General features: G+C 34.5%; 1 long non-coding RNA gene across 1 annotated transcript in view; it reads right to left on the bottom strand.

The window, feature by feature from the left end:
• The window catches only part of LOC115276602, a 1,186,317-nt gene that overhangs the window by 299,971 nt on the left and 860,473 nt on the right, over positions 1-25,873 (bottom strand). The window contains exon 6 of the long non-coding RNA XR_003902023.1: positions 18,649-18,687. This is a non-coding gene — a long non-coding RNA (uncharacterized LOC115276602). The remainder of the gene's footprint in view (positions 1-18,648; positions 18,688-25,873) is intronic.

Here is a 25,873-nt window from a genome sequence, read left to right as displayed (position 1 = left end):
GCACAAACTTTTAAATAAAATAGTTGTAAATGGGCAAGATTTGTCTACTTGTTAAATGACCCATTACATTCATGTCCACATTTGGTACTTTAGAAATGAAATACGAATATTCTTGCAGCTTATATCTGCCAGATAATATCAGAATAAAGTGTTTATTGATATTCTTTGTCTAAGAACAAAGCATAAAAACCTAAATTTTCTTGTATGTTATTGAAATGAGACATAATGAAACACCAAGAACATTTAGTGTGGGAAAAGGAGATCATGGTTCTGATCAGTTAGGAATAAAGAGACAAGATGAATCAAAATGTCACTAGTGTTCTTAGATCTCTAGACCTCATGCTACACATTATGAAAGGCAGTTAGAAATGTGAGTCAAACTGCTGTCCTTGGTTACTTACAATGAATGACGTAGACGGGTATCATAAGCAACCAGGCAAAAATTATGAACAATCAGATTATGCCAAGTGTAAAACACAGCATCCAAACTATATACTAATGGCAATTTAAGACCAGGAGAGATTAATTTGTGACATTGTAAGGCATAACAGAAGATCTAAAACTGTGTTAGTTCATGAAAGGATGGTTCATTTTAGAAAAAAGATAAATAAATGCAGAGCCTCCTAAAATGCCCTGTTTCTAGAGAGATGAAAATATTATATAATCTATTCCCTTCATGATCCTTTGTTCTTTTTTTCAAAATTATTTTTAGTGGCAGCTTTCCCATAGACAAAGAATAAATTTGTCTAAATTTGTCTTGTATTCTATATGGTCTACAGGAATTCTACTATGCAAATCATCGACAGGACACTTTATCAAAGTGGGATTGTGGTACTTTCTGCTGCCCTGGGAGCTACTTTGAAAGTTCATGTTGGACCTGTATCCTTGACTCAGTGAGCCAGCAACTGTAATGCTCTAAATTTAAGGACAGCAGGACAAGTAGAACTATAAGAGGAAAAGCAGCATGTGGTAGAGGTAACAGAGGCGCCACCATGGGCTTGTCACAACCACCATCTTAGTGAGGTCCATTCATCCTCTTTTCATCACAGGAACAGTGGGAAACACAAGAAAAGAATATCAGAAGAACAGGGACACCTGGGTGCTCAGCTGGTTAAACATCTGACTCTTGGTTCCAGCTCAGGTCATGATCTCACAGGTCCGTGAGTTCAAGCCTGATGTCAGGCTCTAAGCTTGACAGCACTGAGGCTGTTTGGGATTTGCTCTTCCTTACTCTATGCCCTTCCCCAGCCCCTCAAAATAAATAAATATTTTTTTAAAAGTTTTAAAAATTAGAAGAACAAATCCTCAGTAAGATGTTGCAAGATTTCACTATAATTATGGCTACTTGTCTCCATTTTTGTAAATTAGAACTTTCATGAGGCTTAGTTTTGTAGACTTCCTCATTAATCAAGGAATTCCTTATCTGAAGTTATCTCTCTATATTATAAGCACTGGGACTCTCAAAAGAATCTACATGGAAGGTAGATTCTCATTCCCCCTCCCCGCCCACGCACACACAAACAAACTTCTAGCTACCTAGCAAGGTGAACTTTTACTTGTCTAAGTTTTATATTCAAAATGGAAAGTCTTGTGCCTGAAGTAGTGTTTGCAGAGATATAATGGCACAAAAGGATAAATATATCTTTTAAAACAGTGGTCCATTTGAGCAAAAAAATATACTGAATACAAATTGCTAAATAAAGAGATAAGGGCTACAGATTTGCCTCACTGGAGCTTCCTTTGAAAAATTAAGATGAAGTTGCATTTTTACCCCTAATTGTTAGGATTGCTACTCTTACTATAGGGCTACGGCATATTTTGTCTCATAACAATTTTTTCAGAGGAAGAACATTGAGTTAATATATTCTTGCAGAGCACTAAATGCTATTGCAAAATCAAATTAAACATTGCAAGGATTGACTTGGGTTCTGTCCAGAGCCATACAATTCTAGACAAATGTGAGATAACTTTAAGAGCTCTTATTATAGGCATGAAACATATTTTGGCATATAAATATTTTAAAAATGGAAGTTATAATGACAATAAGAATATTATTTCATTAGTTTAAATCAGTGAGTGAAATATTGATTGCTCAGTAATGGAATTGAGACCATTAGCTAATTCTTTGCAAAAAAATTGAAGCTGTATTTTCTGGCATGCTTTTCAGTAAAACTAATTCAGATTAAACCAAAGTAAAATGGAAATAAATAAATGCTCTACAACTACCAAAAGAGAATATACTGAGTTAGTATAGAATTTTCAAATGGAGAAAAGTCTTTCTGAGGGTGATATGAAATCCAAAAACCATAAAGAAAAGAGCTGGTAAATTTACCCTCATAAAAATTCCAAGTGGCAAAACACATTCTAAATGTAGCTTAAAAATAAGACATAAATCCCCAAATGTTTTAAAGCATATTTTAACATATAAGAGCTTTTACAACTCAATAAAAATTTCATAAAATATTTTTTGAAAACTGGTCAAGAAACATGAACAATTCTCACACACACACACACACACACACAACCACAACCACACATACAGATTATACCTTTCAAAGTTAAAACTGTATATGTCCTACTCCAGCAATTCCATATTTTGATATTCATTCTTAAAAAATGGTTTTTCATAGCAACAACTAAACATACAAAGCAAATATTAACAGACCTAAAGGGAGAAATAGATAACAATACACTGATAATAGGGGACTTTAATGTCCTACTTTCATCACTGGATACATCATGCAAATCTGAATGGTCTATCATTCAGATGGACAATCAATAAGAACATATGAGTCTTAACTGATACATCAGACCAGAAGGACTATATATGTATTATGTTGAATTCAGAAGAATCTGTTGACTATAAGTATTTTTTGAAAATACGTGTCTGTGTGTGTGTGATGTGTATAGTTGGAACATATTTACACTGTTTAACAAGTAACATGGGACTTGTCCACCATATGTTAGGCCACAAAAGAAGTCTTATTAAATTTAAGATTAAAATTATGTGAACTAAGTATCTTTTCCAACCACAAAGTATGAAACTACAAATCAATTACAAGACGAAACCTGGAAAATTCATAAATATGTGAAAGTTAAACAATAAACTACTAAAGAAGGAGTTAAAGATGAAATCAAAAGAAAAATAAAAATATCTTGAGAAAATTAAAAAATGCAGCAAAATGTATAGAATACAGGAAAGCCAGTTCTAAGAGAAAAGTTCATAGTAATAAGCATCTACCTCAAGAAACAAGATAGCTCAAATAAATAACCTAAATTTACCTCTCAAGGAACTAGGTGAAGAAGAATAGAGTTTGTTAGTAGAAGAAAGGTTATTACAAAGCTCAGAGAATAAATGAAATAGTGACTATAAAGTCAGTAAAATTATCAATGAAACTAAGATCTGGTTCTTCAAAAAAGTAAACAAAAGTAGCAAACATTTAGCTAGACTTACCAAGGAAAATGGAGTCAATACTCAAAAAAATAAAATCAGAAATTAAAAAGGAAACATGACAACTTATACCTTAGAAATACAAAGGATAACAGACTACTATGAATAATTGCATGTGAACAGGTTGGGCAACCTGGAAGAAATGGATTTATTCTCCAAAACATTCAACATATAAGACTGAATCATGAAGAAACAGAAAATACAACCATTCCAATTACTAGTAAAGGGATTGAGTCTGTATCAAAAATCTCCCAATAAACAAAACTCCAAAACCAGAACACTTCACTGGTGATTTCTGCCAAATGTTTAAAAGAAGTCTAATACCAAAGCTTCTCAAATTAGAAGCAAATGGAAACATGCAAACTCATTTTATTAATTCAGGATTAATCTCATACCAAAACCATACAAGGATGCCTCAAGGAAAGAAAATTAGAGGCCAATAACCCTAATGAACACAAATGCAAAAATCCTTTACAAAATATTGACAAATTGAATTCAGCAATACATCAAAAGGATCATATACCACAATCAAGTGGGTATGCAAGGATGGTTCCACAATTGTAAATCAATCAACATGATATATAAAATGAAGAATAAAAATCATATAATCATTTCAGTAGATGCTGAAAAAGCATTTTACAAAATTCAACATCCATTTATGATAAAATCTCTCAACAGAGTAGGTACAGAGGGAATGTACCTCTACATATTAACAACATATATGATAAGCCTGTAGCTAACATCATACTCATGGGTGAAAAGCTGAAAGTTTTTCTCTAAAATCAGGAAAAAAACCCAAAGATTCCCACTCTTGACATAATTATTCAACACAGTTATGGAAGTCCTAAACAGAGCAATTAGGCAAGAAAAAGATATAAAACACACCCAAAGCAGAAAAGAAATAAAACTGTCACCATTTGCAGATGACTTCATATATATGGAGAACTCAAAAAGTAAAACACTAAAAAACTGTTCAACTAATCAACAAATTCAGTAAAGTTGAAAGATACAAACCAATACACAAAATCTGTTGCATTTCTATACATAAATAATGAACTATCAGAAAGAGATTAAGAAAAAAATCTCATTTATAGTGGCATTAAAAACAATAAAATAGGAATAAATTTAACTGAGATGAATGACTTGCACAGTGAAAACTATAAGACATTGATGAAAGGAATTTAAGACAATACAAATACCTGAAAAATATTCTATGCTGATAAACAAAAAGAATTACATTGTTAAAATGTCCATACCACCCAAGGCACTCTACAGATTCAATGCAATTCCCATCAAAATTCTAATAGCATTTACCACAGAAATAGGACACGGAATCCAAAAATTTGTGTGGAACCACAAAAGACCCCAAGTAGTCAAAGCAATGTTACAAAATAATAATGCTTGTGGCATCACACTACCTTATTTCAAACTATATTACAAACTTTTATTAATCAAAACAGCATGATGTTCACATAGAACCAGATTTATAAATCAATCAAACAGGATAAAGAACCCAGAAAGAAACACACACACACACACACACACACACACACACACACACACATATATATATGGTTAATTAATTTTTGACAAAGGAACGAAGTGCATATAATGGGAAAATGGTCTCTCATAAAATCATAAAATGATGTTGAGAAAACTTGACATCCATATGCAAAAGAATAAAACTGTACTGCCATCTCACATCATACACTCAAAACAGATTTAAAACTCCAATGTATGACCTGACGCCATAAAATCACTGGATCAATGGTAAGCTCTTTGATATCAGTCTTGGTGATTACTTTTAGATTTGACATCAAAAGCAAAGGCAAGAAAAGCAAGGGTACATACATGAGACTCTATAAAAGCAAAAACTTTTGCATGGTAGAGGCAACCAGAACCTACCAAATGGTAGAAAATAATAGCAAATCATATATCTGATAAGGGGTAATATCTAAATTAATAAAGAACTCATACAACTCAATAGCAAAACAATCCAATTTATCTATTTATTTATTTATTTATTTATATCTTTATTTTTTTAAGACTTTTTAAAATTTTTTTTTAATTTATTTTTGAGAGACAGAGAGAGACAGTGTGAGTAGGGGAGGGTCAGAGAGAGAGGGAGACACAGAATCTGAAGCAGGCTCCAGGCTCTGAGCTAGCTGTCAGCACAGAGCCCGATGCGGGGCACGAACCCACAGACAGTGAGATCATGACCTGAGCCGAAGCTGTACGCTTAACCGACTGAGCCACCCAGGCGCCCCTGTATCTTTATTTTTAAGAGATAGAAGACAGAGCACGAGTGGGAGTGGGGCAGATAGAAACACAGAATCTGAGGTAGGCTCCAGGCTCAGAGCTGTCAGCACAGATCCTGACAAGGGGATGGAACTTAACAACCGTTGAGATCATGACCTGAACTGAAGTCAGCCGCTTAACGTAAGAGCCTTCCAGGCACCCAATCAAAACAACCCAGTTTAAAAATCAGCCAAGAAGAGCACTATTTTATAAGCTTGGTGTGACTTCCTTAGTTAAATGTTCAAGTATTGATTTCAGCTTAGGTCATAATGTCACAGTTCATGAGTTCAAGCATCGCATCGAGCTTTCTGCTGTCAGTGCAGAGCCCACTGGGGATCCTCTGTCTCCCTCTCTCTCTCTGCCACTCATGCATGCATTCTCTCTCTTCCTCAAAAATAAATAAATATTAAAAAACAATAATAAGATAAAAGTTAAAATGGGCAAGGAAACTGAATAGACAGTTTTCCAAAGACAACATACAGATGTCCAACAGGTAAATGAAAAAGTGCTCAATATGACCAGTCAGCATCACAATGACATATCATCCCACACCTGTTAGAAAGGGTATTACAAAAAATATAAGCAATAACAAATGTTGGCGAGGATGAGAAAAAGGAACCTTTGTGCACTGATGGTAAGAATATAAGTTCAACAATTATGGAGGTTCGTTGAAGAACTAAAAACTAGAACCACCACATCAACTACTGTATAACCCAGCAATCCCACTTCCAGTTATTTATCTAAAAATGAAAATAAAAACTGTATGTTGAAGAAATATCTGCACCCTTACTTACAATAGCCAAGATATGTGAACAACCTAAATGTCCATCAATGATGAAGAAAATGTGAATACACACACACACACACACACACACACACACACACACACAGATATACTATTCAGCCAAAAAGGAAGCAATCCTATCACTTTCATAAGCATGGATGGAGCTTGAGAGCATTATGCTAAGTAAAATACCTCAGACAGAGGAATACCATATGTATAATATTTAAAAAATAGAACTAAGACAAAAACAATAACAACAACAACAAAAACAAAACTGAGCTCATATATACAGAGAATAGTTTGTTGGTTGCCAGAGGTGGGGCATGGGTAATGAAATGGATGAAGGAGGTCAAAGTATAAGGTAAACCACAGGAATATTATATATAACATGGTGACTATAACTTTGACTATATTCCATATTGTAAAATTGCTAAGAGAGTAAATCTTAGAAGTTCTCATCCAAAGAAAAACAATTTCTTAATAGAAATCTTCCAAGTTTTCAGATTGAGAGTGCTGGGGGTGGACAGCATAATATAATAAGCACATTGAGGCAATAATGTGACTGGTGAGTTTAACAGATATCATCTAGCAGGGGGGATGTTCAATATATGTTAATATCTTTCTTTTAGCCTCATCTAAAATTGGTGATATGGTGGTAATGGGGGAAGGATTGAGAATAAGGAAAAAATAGGAGTGTGTAGTACATTGTAATTTTTATTTTTGGTTTGTGTCCATAACTGCTGTGATGTGTGTGTGTGTCTGTGTGTGTGTGTGTGTGTGTGTGTGTGTGTGTGTGTGTGTGTGAGAGAGAGAGAGAGAGAGAGAGAGAGAGAGAGAGACTATTAAAGAAGAAAGTACAAGCAATGCTAACACTTTTTAGAACACTTACTTAGAGATCAATGGAGAAGAAATTAGAACACCTTGAGTTTATCTTGAATCTTCTTCCTAATATCTGTGTGGCCTTGGGCAAATAACTCTGTCTCTGGATGTTAGCTTCTGTATAGTTAAAATGGGATGTTTTGATTGCCTTCTTCAATGGGTGTGCACATATTTTACTGAGTATAATTTATGAGTTGTTGTCTGCACTATACTGTGGGCAGTTTGAAGGAAGGCAGTATATTTTTCAACTCCAAATCCTTAGAGTTTGACACTGTTTGGCACAAAGTAATCACTCTATACATGTTTGTTGAATTGACTTACACTGATTATCTGACTTCTAAGTGTTTGCACAAAGGACATATTACTAGTGATGTCTCTATAATCCCCTAACATTAATTATAAAAAGTCATATTAATGCCTTAGTTCAAGCTTCAATGTAAAACATGAGGAATATATTACCAGTGAAGAAAAGAATGAGATGGACAGTTTTGATTTATTTCTAGCATCAAAGGACAAACACCTGTTTCTGATAAAGCTACAAAGATAGAATATATCACATTAAAATCCATGTAAATCCTCAGCTTCAAAAAGAATCTATACACAAATTCTGGCTAATATAGAGAAAAATACATTACAATATGAAGAGAATGTATTCATATATAACAATGAACTCTTTCACCTCAGTATGAAAAGAAACATATTTTTAAAACCCTATTCCAAACAAATGTGAAACAGAGAACTGAAAGACTGAGACTGTTCTGAATAGTAATTTTCACAAAATTTGTAATTCTATATAAAACTAAATACTTTAATAGTCATTGAGTACTAATAAACTTTTAAATAAGCACATCTTTCAAGATAAGAATATATATCATTTATTCATTTTGTTTATGTTACTTTTGTGGCCATTTTAACCAAGATCTTACAAGTTTAGTTTTGAAAATAGCAGGAAAAAACGGGTGCCTGGTGGCTCAGTTGCTTAAGCATCTGACTTCAGCTCAGATCATAAGCTCGTGGTTTGTGGGTTAGAGCCCCACATTGGGCTCTGTGCTGACAGCTCAGAGCCTGGAGCCTGCTTCAGATTCTGTGTCTCCTTCTCTTTCTATCCCTCCTCTGCTAATGCTCAAATAAACCAATGTCAAAAAAAAAGAAAAGAAAGAACAGAAATGGAAGGAATGATTTACAACTAAGGTGCCTTGTGATCCCAGGGGAAAGTTTTACCAAGGATGTAAGCAGCACACATTCTTCAGCTGCATTCCTGAAAGCCCTTGACAACTTAAGGGATGGTGGGAAGAGGTGAGAAACCAGTTTTCTGTAAAGTACATGGAAGAAATTAATCTTGGCATGGTAAACCTTCCCTTTTGGACTATCAGACACTTTATAAAAAGATTATGGGAACATATGAACTACATGATGGTTCCATCTGTAACATGCTCATGGTAAAAAAGTATATATTGTAGGAATCAGACCAAACTAGTAATGGAAAGACTTGAATCAAAAAAATTCAACTTTTTTTCAAAGCAAATTTTGAGTATAAACTCTAATCATTTCTAACTTTCCAAAAAATAACCTCTTCATAAGATTCCCTTATAAATCAAGTATTGGTGTTAAACCATGGCCAGTTCAAGTGTCCTTTACGTATATGGGAAAAAAAAGGGGAGAAAACAGTATATACATTTTATAAACAAAATGCTACTTGAGTCTGTCAAGGAATAGGTATAATTACAAGAAAAATACTTGGTTAGGATTCTCTCTCTTTCTCATTGTCTCTCTCTCTCAAAAATAAAGAAATAAATATTTTAATAGTTTATTGTCAAATTGGTTTCCATAAAATACCCAGTGATCTTCCCCACAAGTGCCCTCCTCCATTACCACCACCTCCCTTCCTCCCTCCCCCTCCCCCTTTAGCCCTCGGTTCCATGTTTGATATTCAATAGTCTCTCATGATTTGTATCCCTCACTCTCCCCAACTCTTTCCCCCTTCCCCTCCCTATGGTCCTGTTAGGTTTCTCCTTCAAGAGCCACACACAAGAAGTCAGTAGAACTAGCCTACAACTCAGTCTTAAGGACCATGAAGATGTACCTGGGGCACAATACCATTTCCATAATTGTATATATTTTTCGAACCTATAATAAGTCATTTTCTCTTTTAAGTTCTTATTTACTTAAAGATATGAAGGTTAAAATATTATCAGGATAGATATAGGAAATTTGGCCAGTGTACTGAACATATATATACAATGGTTGTGCATCGCTTTGAAATAAAAATGACTAGAGTAACACTCAAAGAAAATATCTAAGAGTTTACTCAATACATTTTAAAGTTATAAAGTATATGTTAAAGTCCTGCTAGATGGTCAAAATAAATATTATAAAATAATAATAGCATAAATCAAGCCCTCTAAAAATGATGTTCCTAAATGTGACAGCTGGAAAAGATAGAATAGGACTACATTATTTTAATGACAAAAAATGTCTTTTTAATAGAATTAGAACAAAACCATGCCACAATAAAACTGAATTACTTATCTTTATTCTACAGGGGATACCTGTTCACCTCAAGAAATGTGATCTCTCTTCTCCTATCACAACAGAAATTTTTGCCTTGATATCCTAGGCTTTGCAATAGAAAAAGACTGCTTTGCTAAAATGCAACAATACTACTATGGATTTAAGTGCACAACTTCACTAATGTCCTTAAAGTCTGACTGTAGAATTCTGAAATGATGATGTCATGCACTTTTTCTATTGAAGTATAGTTGCCATATCAATGATATCATACATTTCAATGAGAATTTCAATTCTCCCCAGTAGAATTTTTTAAGAAATGAACACAGGTGATACAAGTTCTTGCCCAACAGTCAGGTGTTTGCCACTCAGACCATTTGTGTTCATTGGAAGAGTACATTAGTAAAATTAGTACAAGAATTATACTATGAACTATTTTAATGGACTATAATGTGGAATGAACAGAAGCCAGCAAAGACACTGAAAACAATTAAAATCTGAGCTCCTCTATAAAATTTCAGCTGTGAACACCAATCATTACTTTTGTACATACAATTTGAAAAAATGGTTTTGCTCATTCCTAAAGTAAGGTTTGCAGGACTATTTGTGAGGGAAGCTTGTGAGTAATTATTTCCTAAGTTTAATGTATCTTTTGACCCAGGTTTCTTTATAGTCTTTTCAGTAAGATAGTATTTATAATTATTCAGATACATTTTGATAGAACAAAATGTCCTAGTTTTCTTTTTCTGTGTGAGGGGAAGAAATGTTTGAGAAGGTTTTGAAACAAATATATTTTGTGAAAATTAATGACAGGCTGCAGTACTTTAGAAAGTTACAATACAATTTTTATAAGGGAATTATTCTTGCAAAATAATAAAACTTTACCATACACGTAATAATTGGCAGAACTATTCTGTCTTTTCTTTTTATCATTTTTATTTTATTTTTTATTTTATTTTATTTTATTTTATTTTATTTTATTTTATTTTATTTATGTTTGGAAAGACAGAGAGAACATGAGCTGGGGAGAGGGGCAGATGGAGGGAGAGAGAATCCCGAGCTGACCCAACAACCAGTGTCAACCCTGTCGCAGGATTCAGTCCTACAACCTTGGGATCATGACCTGAGCAAAAATAAAGAATCAATGCAGAACCAACTGAGCCACCTAGGCTTCCTGGAGATTTATTTTAGAGAAGCAGATGCCTTCAGGAGAATACTACAAGAGAAAAGACACAACCCAACCAATCCAGTCTTTTGAGTAAAATAGCAACTACATAGCTACCTAAGTATGAAACATGATTTACTTGACTTGGTAGAGTTTTATGTTAAGAAAAATAAATCTTTAGGGTGCCTGGAGGGCTCAGTCAGTTAAGCATCTGACTCTTGCTTTTGGTTCAGTTCATGATCTCATGGTTTGTGAGTTTGAGCCCCAGATTGGGCTCTGGGCTGACACCATAGAGGCTGTTTGGTATTCGCTCTCTCTCTGCCCCTGTAGTGCTCACTCTCTATCTCAAAATAAATAAGTGATCTATGCTTAAAGAAAAAAAGGAAATCCTACACTATGGTTTATGGACTACTTGTAAATCTATATAACAGAGTATTTGTGTGTTATATAATACCAAGAAAACATTATTCCAGAATTAGTGTTCTTTTATGATCCTTCTCAGAAACCTCCTTGGTTATATCCATTCAAAGCATCCTCACTCTCAGAGATCCATATGAATACACTGCCATTGCCACACACATATGTACCAAGACTCTGCTTTCCATATGTAGGAACCAGTACACAAGTCCAGATTATAAAGCATATCTCTGAAGCAAGGATAAAGGTTGAAGAGGGCTTCCCATTTTGGAGTCGGTAGCCATTGGCAGGACAATGTAAAATCCTCCCTATTTAACATCTATTTACATAGCCCCATTTCCCTAAAGCCCACCCACCTTACCATTTACCATTGTTCAGTATCTTCAGCAGAATGCAATGATAATCTTTGAGCATTATTTAAAGTTTGTTTTGTCAGTATCGTCTATTATAAAATTTTACTTATTACAAAACATAAAGAAAAGATAATATACAAATTCAAAGCAATTTTGGTGGTTGTGGCAAAAAAGCAATCTATAAAAATTACAAAAATACAAATGCATATGTATGGCATCATACATGGCTGAGGATTAGTGGTCATTTAGGGATACTTCTTTCAATGTGTTATTAACAGAGCTAGATTATTTGGTAGAAATAATAATTATATGAATTAATAAAATACAGATATTTGGGGACTAATTAGTCTAATTAGAAAAAGCTATAGATAATGAAATACATTTTATGCCATTAAAAATTAGAAAAAGGGAAAGGTATATACTGAACAGTAAATCAATACTTAGATGACAAACAAAAGCATTTAAGGTCAGTAACAGAACTCTATGCTTATATTTTTTCTGGAAAATTAAACATATTATATAATATTGTCTTTCTTCAATCTAACTTTTATTATTTGAGTTTATTAGTACTAAGATAAAGAAGATAATTCTACTAGCTTTATTAGTTTCCCTATTTGTTTTCATAAAAGCATTTATTAATATTTTATGCCAGATGAGAGTGCCTAAAAAGTAGATAATTTAACTTTCCACTAAAGGGCACTGATCCATGTAGTTTGATTACTGACTCTAGTATATTACAACTAGGGATTCTTTTTTGCAAAAGTGTAAGTCCTATACCATCCTGAGGAACAAATTACTAATATGAAGTAAATCTGCTCAATGCTAAGGACATATGTTGAAAAACTTACAGTCTCCCAAAAATGTAATGTGCTGCCTTACAAAGGTTTCTTGAACTCCATCCTGAAGGTGAAATTAGGTGAGAGGAACATGCAAACACAAGGTTAATAGAAATTGTTGAAAGGACATAACACTGAAGCCAAACTGAATTCCAGATGTAAAGGTGGCTAAATATTGTAGAGGTAAATTTGAATTCCCCCCAACGATTTCAGAGGTCATTAATGATTGACATGAAATACTTCAAGAGGCATAATTTGTTGTGCCCCCTTCCATAGTAGTGTATTTAAATTCCTTCAGTTCCAGGTAATTGTATACAATTATTTTTGATCTCCAGTCCTATGTATGAAAAAAAGAGGTTATGTTTAACTAATTAGCTGTTATAGAAATGACGCTGGAGGGCATGTTGGTGGCATTTAAATGAGTACATCTCCTAAAAAGTAAAAATGAGAAAGCATATGGAGACTTCCACTATAAAAGGGAAAAAAAAAAAAAAAGAATGAGACATAAGAGGAGGTGTTGTTTTAGGTCATTCCAAAAAAACAAAGAGCCGAACATAGATTACTCTGAGCACCACACCAAAATAGAATCATTTAAGGAATGGAGAATCTTTTTAACTTGAGAAAAAGGAAAATGCTGTTGTATATCCTTCATTGCCAGATAAGATTAAGGAACTAAAAGTAGTATTACAAGAAGGTTGTTCATTCTTGAACTGAAAGTGCTCCACTTCAAAATTAGATCTATGTTTTGTGTTTTTCCCTACTTTATGTTGTTTGGTTTATCAAAAGGTATTTGTTAAGGAAGTTATAACTGATTTTTATTAAATATTTTAGTACAGATTTTCCCAAGACTATTATCAAGGAGTCTGCATTACCTACTTTGTCAAGCAAATATGTGGTACCTTAGATTACTTGGTGACAGGAGATAACTATTTTATTTTTCAATGTTTACTTTTATTTTTGAGAGAAAGACAGAGCTTGAGCAGGGAAGGGGCAGAGGGAGGGGGGAGACACATAATTTGAAGCAGGCTGCAGGCTCTGAGTTGTCAGCACAGAGCCCGGCTCAAACCCACAAACCTTGAGATCATGACCTGAGCCAAAGTTGGACATTTAACTGACTGAGCCACTCAGGTGCCCCAAGGAGAGAACTATTTTAAAGTAAAAAATAATTTTCAAATATACCTTTGGAAACAGACTCTAGATTTTAGAATTACCCAAGCACTATAATGTCCGTTTTTCCCAAGAATAATTCGATTAGTTTAGACGGGCTTTATGTTGCTGTAAAAAAATAAAAATTCCTCAGTAGCTTAAGACAAAATAACACTTCCTGTTCTTCTAAACTGGCTGTGGAACTGAAGGACTCACCACAGTAGCTCTCTTCCAACAGTGAATCAAGGATTAAGGATGGTCTACTCTTATGGCTCCATTATTTCATCTTCACACCTCCTGTGCAGAGGCACAGAGGCTAGAAAAACACACGGAGGCTTTTCACCCTGCAGCCCAGAAGTGATCGATTTCACTTCCACTTTTCCTTAGCTAGAAATAACTTCATGACCCCACTGCACTGTAAGATGGAGGGAACATACAATCTTCTTCATGCTCAAGAGTGAAAGGAGACCCAGATGTTAATATGCACTAACAACCTTTCTCACACTATCCTCATGATTCCCAAAAACCTGCTATCCCAGCAAGAAACAATGCAAGGTCTAAAACAAAGGTTCAGATATTTTGAACAGTACCAGTTTTCAAAATGAAAAAAATAAGTAAAAGCAGCACAATTATACAATATACATAAAATGATGGTCCATGAAGTCAGGGTCACATCATATTGTGTGCATATCACCCAACCTCTACCAGACTGTGTGCATAAATAAGTTACTCAATAAATTGTGAGAGGATGGATAGAGAAATGAATTGTCACAAATATGAATCCTTCCTTTGGTGTGAACATATGATTTATGTTCACATCATGATAATTCACATCAGTACTAACACACTAACATACTAACAGTAAACAGTTATAGTAACTACATACTACTTTAAAATTTACAGAGTATTTTGATTTACTACTTCAAACCTATGAGGTAGGCATATGTGTGTGTGTTGTCCCCTTCAGTTTTCACATACAACCTAAGAATCTTACAAAACAACCAATATTTTAACACCAAACATTTAAATTTCAAGGAGGTAATACTCTACAATATAAAGATATTTTGGCATATTTCCAAGAAATATTTTAAACTCTTTATATTGAGGACAGCACTCAATTCTTGGAAGACTAAATACTCCAGTTGAATAATTTATAGTATTTGAAAGAAATTCCATGACTAATGTTAAGCATATGAGTTTACGTTGCAGGTTGCCTGCAATACTGTTAAAAACATTCAGGATGGCCAAATTTACATAAAACTTGCATTAAAAAACCTTAGAACATGAATAAGATAATAAAGTATCCATTAATCACCATTGTCCAAATGCAGAAAGATTATGTGTGTTATGTGTGTTTCCAAAGATTCTGTTTTTGTTACTAAGGACACAGGTATATGTATGGATATTCCTATCACATATCATGTGATAGATCTAGCTATGCATATATGTCATAAAAGATATGTAAGATATATACATGATATAAAAAATACATACACACAATTTTGGCAATCTGTGACAATGTTCTCCCCTTGGATTTAAACTAAGCAAGGTTTTAAAGTAGACAGAGAAGGATAAACATCACATGACTTCATTCATATGTGGAATTTAAGATACAAAACAGATGAACATAGAGGATGGAAAGCAAAAAATATATGTATATAATCAGGGAGGAGGACAAAACATAAAAGACTCTTAAATACAGAGAAAAAACTGAGGGTTGCTGGAGGCGTGATGGTGGGGAAAGGGCTAAATGGGCAAGGGGGATTAAGAAAGACACTTCTTAGGATGAACACTGGGTGTTATACATAGGGAATGAATCACTGGATTCTACTCCTAAAATTATTATTGCACTATATGGTAACTAAATTGGATATAAATTAAAAAATAAAAATAATAAATAAAAAATAATAATAAACTAAGCAAACTTTCATCTTCTCAAATAACTGTACAAGTACAAAGATTAAATTTCATTTTAACTTCTTATGTATCAAATTCCTTAAGGACTGTAGATCAGGGTTATTACTCCAAATCATGTAGAATTAAGTTTTACTAAAAACTTACTGGGAAAAGTTTAAGAAAGCATATCAATGGAATTTTTGAAAATTAAGAATAGATTGAAAACTCAGTATCTTAATTTATTGAGATGTGATTGCACATGAACTAATGAACCTCTCTAACCGTTAGTATCCTTAGTTCTAAAATTGTGGCCAAAACACATAACTCAAAGTATGATTGGAAGGTTTAAATGAGACTCCATAGAAAAAGTACCTAGTCTGGCACCTGATATATGGCAAATGTTTAAAAATATGACTTCCTTTCAACTGTACATAATTGTGCATATGTTATTATTCTGACCTCTTAAAAGGTCCAAACTCCAGGTGCAGAAAATAAAATCTATGAATTGGAACATATTGCTGCAATTGCACACAGATATACAAAATTCAGTGAATTGTAAGAATTAAGCACATTATCCTATATAAGATTTTCTGTAAATATTTTCAACTTCAATGTAAGCAATGTCAGTTTTTCATATTGAAGTGAAATTTTATTGCTGGCATTTAGTTCCAAACTGAATATTATTTTTGTAGCTTGAGAGTGATATCATAATTTAATAGTACATATTTTAATTTATTTACTTTGTAATAGTTTGGGAGCACGTGGGTAGCTCAGTCTGTTAAGTGTTTGACTTTGGCTCAGGTCATGATCTCGCCTTTTGGGTTTAAGCCCCACTTTGGGCTCTGTGCTGCCAGGTTGGAGCCTGGAGCCTGTTTCAGATTCTGTGTCTCCCTCTCTTTCTCTGCCCCTCCCTGGCTTGTGGTCTCACTCTCACTCTCTCTCAAAATTAAATATAACATTAAAAAATTATGGAAGAAAACCCAGATGATAAATAACTGTGATGATCAGAATTGGAAGAACACACTGTCAATTTAAATGAGCAAAGAAAGTAGGATTAAGATAAGGTCCAATCACACTAGTACAAAGAAGAAAAGGTTTTAGGGTTGGAAAATAATCCAGAAATTCTGGGATTTGTAATGATGAACATAGGGCAATAAAATTTCTTCTGTGAGATCCACTGAGTCTCCCCTCCTTCCCAACAAATGCTTAAGCAATGCTTTCCATTTGCACAAAGTACTGAAAACATGGGAGGCTAACTGTCAGTAGACACTGGCTGAGAATGTGATCAGGACTTTTAAAAATTGCTAAGGAAACATACAAACTTCAAATTTCTATTCTTCCTATCTATGGCTAAATAGGGAAACCTGAGTTTATGATTATGAGTAGATGGTTTTCTATTTGTTTGGGAGCAATTTCTTCACATCCCTATCCAAAGGTAATGCAAAATCCTATTCATGCCTACCTCCTAAGCGTCTGCACAATAAAAAGAAACTGTTTTTTTTTTTTTGGTATGTTGGGTAAAATGTTGGCAGACTATTATAATATTAATTTACTCTACCTTTATCTGACTGGACTCAAACATAAAGTTGGGAGGGGATGAGGGCCTCCACAACACAACGTTCCTGCTGCTGAGACTGAGGATGCCATTCTCTTTGGAAACGCACATTCGGAGGCTCCAGGAGCAGAAAGACCTGACACAAGCTTGAGTTTCCTTTTTTGTGCTGTATTTTTCTAGCCTGACTGCAAGTCTTCAGTAATAATTTTTAAACAATTTACTGTCAACTGTGATACTGTTTGGCATGAGTTGTGGACTGGGATAGCCTAAAGTCACACAGAAAAGTCATGAGAAGATGGCCTTCAAAGGTACTAGTTGAGAAGCCATGAGAAGTATCGGGAACCAGAGGTGACATACAACAAAAAGACACGCTGAGTTCTCACCGTGCTCCTATTCTAACCGAGTTTGGAACAGTTACCAGTGGAGAATGGTGTGTAAGACCATACTGCTGCAATCTGCCAAGGTGGAATCTCATGTTGCTCGTAGCTGCATATTGTAGGAAAGATGGCCCTAAACATTTTTTTCAAAAAATGGGACTCCTAGGCTACACAAGAATAAAAATACAAGATAAAGTGTTTAGGAAATTAAATAAAAGAATATGAATTTAAATGTTTTATAATCGTGCAAAGGTTCAGAGCATTGGAGGATCACGGTATATGAATTGGACTGTTATCAAACTCTCAATAATATTTTGAGGAAAATAAAAAGACTGGGTAGGTTCTAAGATAAATAAAAATGTGTTGTCTATAAAAATACAATAAAAAACCTTTAAACCTTAGCATCACGTTTATTTCAACAAACAATATGTGTTTCTTATATGTCTGATATATGTAAAAGGCAAATGCCAAAAGAAATGTAAGTTTCCACGTGAAAGTGAGCAGTGCCTTCAGGGTGTTTCTACTTTTATATTACGTAAGCTATAATACCCCCATTGTAGGAATGAAAAATTTTTTGAAATCCAGTCATCATACTCAGCCCCCATGGTTTTTATCCAAGACGCAAGTGTTGCCATTGATTTTAAAAGAAAAATTTCCCAATTGATACTTTCTACATCTTACCTGAATAATCTTCTTTTCTATCTCAGCCTCTTTACGTGGTGGGTTTTGTTTCTTTAAGGAGCAAATGCTACCTCTTTGGAGTATTTTTCCGACCCGTGAAGCTGACCCTTGCAGGTAGTGTCTAGACTTACCAGATCCTCCTACATGGGTGAGATGTAACTGACCTTCTACTGGCCTTCTGAGATTCAGCCACAGGTAGTGGAAATGAGGGGGGGAACTAAGAAAATTGATTAAGGCTGAGAGAGGAAAAGAAACATACTCTAAGGATTTGTGGCAATGATACATTGAAAAATATATCTTACCAGATATGTGAAGTCACCAGATGATCCAGGAGTCCAAGCCTAAAATAAATAAATAAATAAATAAATAAATAAATAAATAAATAAATAAATAATAGAAAGATGGGATGTTTTAGTGTTCTGTTTTCAAAAGAAATACAATGAAATTTTATAATTCTACAAAATCATTACAAATATAGCAGAATGATGAGTATACGTTAGAAAATAATTTTTCAAGGTGAAGAAATGTTTTTCACTTAAATTAATGTGTTTATTTTATTTCCTATTGTGCCATTAAAACAAAGAAATGGAGTAGTCTGGCTCCTAAAACCAAATTTCCAATTATTCAGGTGACTATGATAGTTATTCATTTTTATTCTTTAAGTTCACAATGGACAGGGGAATACGATTATTAAATGTACTTGAAATTCTCTATTTACTGCTTGCATTTAACTTTTCTGTGGGTGAGGCAAAACAGAGCTTCATTTTTAAAAGGTTTTCCATTTTTTTCTGCCTTTTCTAGCTATCGGGCAACAATTAGTTTGGGTTTTGATTCATTTTTGAAAAGTAAATTCATGGAAGACATTATAATAAAAATAAAAGAGTTTTAATTTCCAAATTATATTGAAATGCAGCCTTCTATTTTTAAAGGTTTTTGAAGTTCAAATGAAAGGCAATATCTGAACAGCAGAAATCCCCAAGAGAAGACCTAGCACCTGCCATGGGCTGCAAAGGTTTTATAAATGTTGTCTTGTGTAAAGGCAATGGCAAACATTGTGAGGCCTTTTGTAAATATGCCTGCCTTTCTCTGTGTTTGAGCAGAAATATTGAACTTCTAACCATCTCATTATAAAATAAAGGGTTTTATTTTAAACATTTGATGATCGCCTTTACTTTTGCCTTGGGAATCAAGTTGAAATTACATATTGTACGACTGTTGAAACACATCTTTCTTTGAAAGAGAATGAAAAATACAATAAATGTGAAAAAAATTGACACTATGAGTCTAGGGTTTTATGTGCATATGAGTATGTGTTTTCCCTTATTCTCAGAGCATCTAAATTAGATTCTCTGATCAGAATTATAGCTATAATGCTGGATCCTAATTGGTAACAAATCACTCAGAATGAATCCGTCAAAAATTCCTTCTCTAGGACCTAGAATCAATTGAGAAGACCAGTGCTTCACTTAAGATAAACAAGTAATGGATTTTATTGTATTATAATGGAGTTATTTGAATTCCCTAGCCTACCTTCATAAGTGTAAAGAGGATGTTCTATCTCTTAGAAGCTTCTGTTCTAGGATCTGAGTTCCAACGATAGGAGACATAGAGAACATCTGGTATATTTTCATTCTATTTAATATTTTAAGTCATTTAATTGTTGTCAGTTGAAAACCACACAGAAAACTTGCAAAAGTACAAATGTATAAAGTTCAGTAAATAATACAAAGTTACACATTCATGTAATCACACAGATCCATAACTAGAATATGACTAACACTTAGAAGCCCATAGCTTTTTGTCACAGTGTGTATATGTATATACACACTTCATATACACACTCAGCATATATACATAACATATATTCACATACATAAATACACACAGCCCACACACACTTATATACACATAGCATGCACGCACACACAGTTTGAACCCAATTACTTGTGGGTTGTGCTAAAGCACAGGTTCAGTCAAAAATACAAACTATCTAAGGCAACACAGATGCATGTGGGGATTTGTGGAAATGCAGCATGGACACCGCATCATCATAGATCTGCAGAATATATGGACTATCCATTGCCAGAGTGGGACAACTCTTTGAACATATCATGTAATGTCATTGGACATATTGTAATCTCAATAAACTATGTAAGATGTATATCTATGTTTCCAGACTTTTTGATAATCTTATACTTTTATTTTGCCATAGTTTTGAGCTTTATATAATTGAAATCAAACACTAGATTTTTCCATGACTTGTTTCTTTCTGTTAAAAATGTGTTTGTGAACTTCACCTGTCATGTGGCTTGTAGCTATAATTAATTTTCATTCCTCTGTAATATTCCATTTGACAAATTACACAATCTATGTATTCAATTCTCTTTTGGCAGATAGTTTCTACTTTTTAGTTATTATGAATAATTCTATGAGCATCATTTTAAAACATGTATGTATATTTATGTTTGATATTTCCTAGGAGTAAATTACTAGGTTAGAAAATATGTATGTGTTCTACTTTAGCAGTTCTTGCCAAATAATGTATGAGAGTTGTTTTTGTGCCACAAATTCACCAGTAAGTATGCTTATTCTGCCTGACTTTAGTTATTAATATCCAGAATATAATTTTACATTTCCTTGATTACTAATGAGTTTTAGTGCATTTTCACATATTAGCCATGTGTGTAAGTGTGTGTGCATTTATATACATATATAAGTTATTTTTGTGGTTGGTGTGCTGGTGGCTCAGTTGGTTAAGCATCCGACTCTTGATTTCGGCTCAGGTAATGATCTCATGATCATGAGATTGAGCCCCATGTCTGGCTCTGCACTGAGTATGGAGCTTGCTTAAGAGTCTCTCTCTCTCTCCCTCTGCCACTCTCCCCTGTTCATGCTCTCTCTCTCTCTCTCTCAAAATATATAAACATTTTTAAAAAATAAAATTCAAAAACAAAATTAAGAACACAAGATCATTTCAATTTTCTTTCCATATTCTGTGGGTTGTCTTCTCCATATTGATTTGGTGGAAGTGTTTTATGTATTCTAGGTATGAGCACTTTCCTGGTTATATGTAGTGAGACTGTATTTCCCATTCATCACTTACCCTAATACTTACTGATTGTGACTTTTGTTGAACATTAAGTCTGAATTTTACAACACATTTATTATCTAATTTTTAATGTTTATGCATTTTTGAAAAAGAGAGACAAAAATGCAAGTGGGGGAGAGGCAGGGAGAGAGAGAGAGAGAGAGAGACAGACAGACAGACAGACAGACATATAGACAGACAGAACCTGAAGTAGGCTCCAGGCTCCGAGCTGTCAGCATACAGCCTGATGCAGGGCTCAAACCCATGAACTGTGAGATCATGACCTGAGCCTAAGTTTGATAGTTAACAGACTAAACCACCCAGGCACCCCTGAATTTTACTACAAATTTAACAATTTATTTTTATTTTTGTGTCCTGTTCATCACACAAAATTTATGGATATTCTATATTTTCTCCTACAATCTTTGTTACATTATGATTCTTTTGCTTCTCACATATAATCAAATCTATATAAAATTAATATTTGTTCAATATCATTTGGGGTAAAACTTCATTATTTTACAAATTGGTCCAACAAAATTTATTGAAAGTATCTTAACTTTTCTTACTGCTCTATGATGCTAGTTTTGTCATAAATGCCCATAGATGCTTAGATTTGTGTCTAGATGTCAGTTTATTGCATTAAATATTTGTCTATATCACACTATCTCACATAACATAACTTTATAATATACCTTGGTATATTACTTAATATACCAATATATAATATAATATAATACTATTACATATATATATAATACTTGGTATATTATACCTGGTAGAGCAGACCCTTCTACCTTTCCTTAAGAGTTTGCTAGCCATGCTTTATTATAATTCACATAACATACAAGTCTCTATTTTAAATTGTACCATTTAGTGGTTTGTGGTCTGATCACAATATCATGCAAGCATCATAACTAATTCCAGAACATTTCCAGTACTTAGAAAGGAAACTCTATCCCAGCAAGATGGCAAAGTAAGGAGTCCATACTTCTATGCCAGCCCGCATTTCTAAAACCAGGAAGGACTGGAGCCATAAGATAGTGAACTGCAAGAGTCTGGGAAAAAAAGAGACAGAGTTCACTAAGAAGACAGCCTCATAGGTGCCTAATTGTGAACTGGGGAAGATAAAAACAGGCCAGCAACTGGAGGCACGGTGGGGAGGGAACCCCTTCTGTGGAGAGCTGTGGAGAGACTAGGGGAAGAGGAAGAGTGGCTAAAACTGCTATAAACTGTCTCTGGAGAAAAGAAAAACCTCGACCCCGGATGGAGAGGGATTCTATCATCCTATCTGTAATTGCAGGGCATTTAGAGAAAATGTTTTTCTCTAGCTGTGGCGCTTTCCTTGGGCTAGGTGCCCCAATTCCAGGTGGCGCCAGGAGAAACTGCTCTCCTACTACCCCTACTCGATCCCTGGCTAAGAAGCCACCTGGCCTGTGGGAGTACATTTTGGGTTGTATCATTAAAGTCTGCAGACTAAGATCTTGAAGTGAGGCAGAGCTTAGGAAATACAACTCGGTCCACCTTGGCTATGATTGCGGCACAGGCATATTGGACCCAAAAGAGTGAGTTGCAATGCTTGGTTCAAGAAGGGACTGGGGCATCGCCATTTTTCTCCCCACAGCCACCAAAGTGGGGCCTCAGAGAGTGGCCCAGGGGACCCTGGAGACCCGACAAGACCAACATTGATGCATTGCTGTGATTAACTCTAGATCAGTTCTTGTTATTCAGATATATTTTACCTTATCTCAATCTTATGTCTCTCCTCTGCTGGACTGGGCACTCTGGTCATTGGTTTGTTTCAACAGTCACATTTAGTTCATTCTCTTGTTGCATATTCTATACCTCTGTTGCTTTCTTCCTTTCTCTTTCTCTCCCTCTCTCTCCTTGGAATAATCAGACTATATAGTTTCTTTTGGTAACATTATCTTCCTTTTTTTTTTTCTCCTCACCTCCTACCACATTCTCCTTTTCTCTCACTGAATTAAGCGTTTTAGTCTCTCTGCCTAGTCAATGTTCAATTTCGCTTCCTCCCCACCCCTGTCACTTCTCTCTTTGCACATGCTCTTCCAGCAGCACTGCCTCCACCCTGTTTTTTTATTTGTAACTGCGATTTCTGGTCTTATGTTTTTAGATTGTCTTTTGTTGTTTTTGTTCCTTTTTTCCTCCTTCTGGTTTGCTTGCTTATTTGACTTCACTGTGTATTTGTGTGCTTTTGTTCCCTGGGTGTTTGTCTGTCTGTTTTCCTTTGCAGGGCTACCTCAAGAAACAAGCCAAAATACACATGGTGGAGAGTCCCAAATTTCAATACAAGTAGGGAAATAAAGTAACCAAAGTCACAACAAGAGAGACCAATGGACACCATTAAAAGAACACCTCCTATATAGACAGGCCCTGGGCAATCAATGAGCTATCCTTTAAGATAGCAATACTCACAGGTGCAGAATGCATAACAAGCTTTTAAAACTGACAAGAGACAGAAAGGTAGCCAAAATGATGAAATGGAAAAACCTTCCTCTAAAAAAATTCCAGGAAGAAGTCACAGCTATAGAATTGCTCAAAACAGAGATAACGTAAAATAACTGATCAAGAATTTAGAACAATTATCATAAAATAATTGCTGGGCTTGAAAAAGGCATGGAAGACATCAGAGAAACTATTGCTACAAAGACTATGGACCTTAAAAATAGTTGTGACAAATTTAAAAATGCTATAAACGAGGTGCATAATAAAATGAAGTTGGCCACTTCACAGATTGAAAAGGCAGAGAAGAGAATAGGTGAATTAGAAGACACAATTATAGAAAAAGAGGAAGCTGAGAAAAAGTTATAAATTGATCCAGGAACATGAAAGGAGAATTCGAGAACTGAGAAATCTAACAGAACAATATCTGTATCATAGGAATTCCTGAAGAAGAAGAAGGAGAGAAAGACACTGAAGGGTTATTACTGGCACAGATTATAACCTAGAGCTTCCCCAATCTGGGGAAGGAACTCCCCTCAGTCGTAACATGAATCGATCTTTGTCATGACATATCATAGTGAAACTGGAAAATATAAGGATAAATAGAGAATTCTGAAAGCAGATAGGGATAAAAGGGCCTTAACATACAAAGGGACACTTATCAGAGTAGTTACAGACATATCTACTGAAACTTGGCAGGCAAGAAATCTTCAATATGATGAACAGAAAAAATATGCAGCCAAGAGTCCTTTATCAAGAAAGCTTGTCATTCAGAATAGAAGGAGAGATAAAGGTTTTCCCAAATAAACAAAAATTGAAAGAATTCATCACCACTAAACCAGGGCTACAAGAAATTCTCAGAGGGACTCTGTGAGGGAAATGTTGCAAAGAATGCAAGGTACCAGAGACAACACTACAAGTATAAACCCTACAGAAAACACAATGACTCTAAACCCATTTTTTAAAAATAACATTGAATGTAAATGGACTAAATGATACAATCAAATGACACAGGGTAGCAGAATGGATTAAAAAAAAAACATGATCCATCTATTTGCTGTCTATACACTCATTTTCGACCTAAAGACACCTTCAGATTGAAAGTAAGAAGATGGAGAAATATCTGTCATGTGACTGGAAGTCAAAAGAAAGCCAGAGAAGCCATACTTAGATTGGACAAACTGGACTTTAAAGTAAAGGCAGTAACAAGAAATGAGGAAAGGAATTATATAATAATCACAGGGTCTAACATCAGGAAAAGCTAATAAATACAAATGTTTATGCACTGAATTTGAGAGTACCCAAATATATAAAACAATTAATCACAAACAGAAACAATCTTATTGATAAGAATCTGCTAATCACAGGGGACTTTAATACTGGAGAGATCAACTAGACAGAAAATCACTAAGGAAACAATTGACCTGAATGACACATTGGACCAGATGGATCTGACAGATATATTTAGAATTCTACATTCCAAGGCTATGGAATTCACTTCCTTCTCGAGTGCACATGGTACATTCTCCAAGACAGACCACATACTGGGTCATAAAGTAGTCCTCAATATATAAAAAAGAATTGATATCATACCATCCACACTTTCAGATCACAATGTATGAAACTTGAAATCAATCAAAGGAAAAAGTCTGGAAAAACTCCAAAAACATGGAGGTTAAAGTCCACCCTACTATAAAAAGATTGGGCCAATCAGGAAATTAGAAAAGAAATTTTAAAATATATGTAAACAAATGAAAATAAAAATACAACAATCAAAACACTTTGGAATGCAGCAAAGGCAATCCTAAGAGGAAAATATATTGCAATCCACGTCTATTACAAAAAACTTAGAAAAAGTGCAAATACAAAATCTAACAGTGCACCTAAAGGAACTAGAAGGAGAGCAGCAAGAGCACCCCAAACCCAGCAGAAAAAGAGAAGAAAAAAGATCATGGCAAAAATAAACAATATAGAAT

This window comes from Suricata suricatta, chromosome 13 (genome assembly GCF_006229205.1).
Source record: "Suricata suricatta isolate VVHF042 chromosome 13, meerkat_22Aug2017_6uvM2_HiC, whole genome shotgun sequence".
NCBI lineage: Eukaryota > Metazoa > Chordata > Mammalia > Carnivora > Herpestidae > Suricata > Suricata suricatta.
This window is presented reverse-complemented; position numbering and strand designations above follow the sequence as displayed.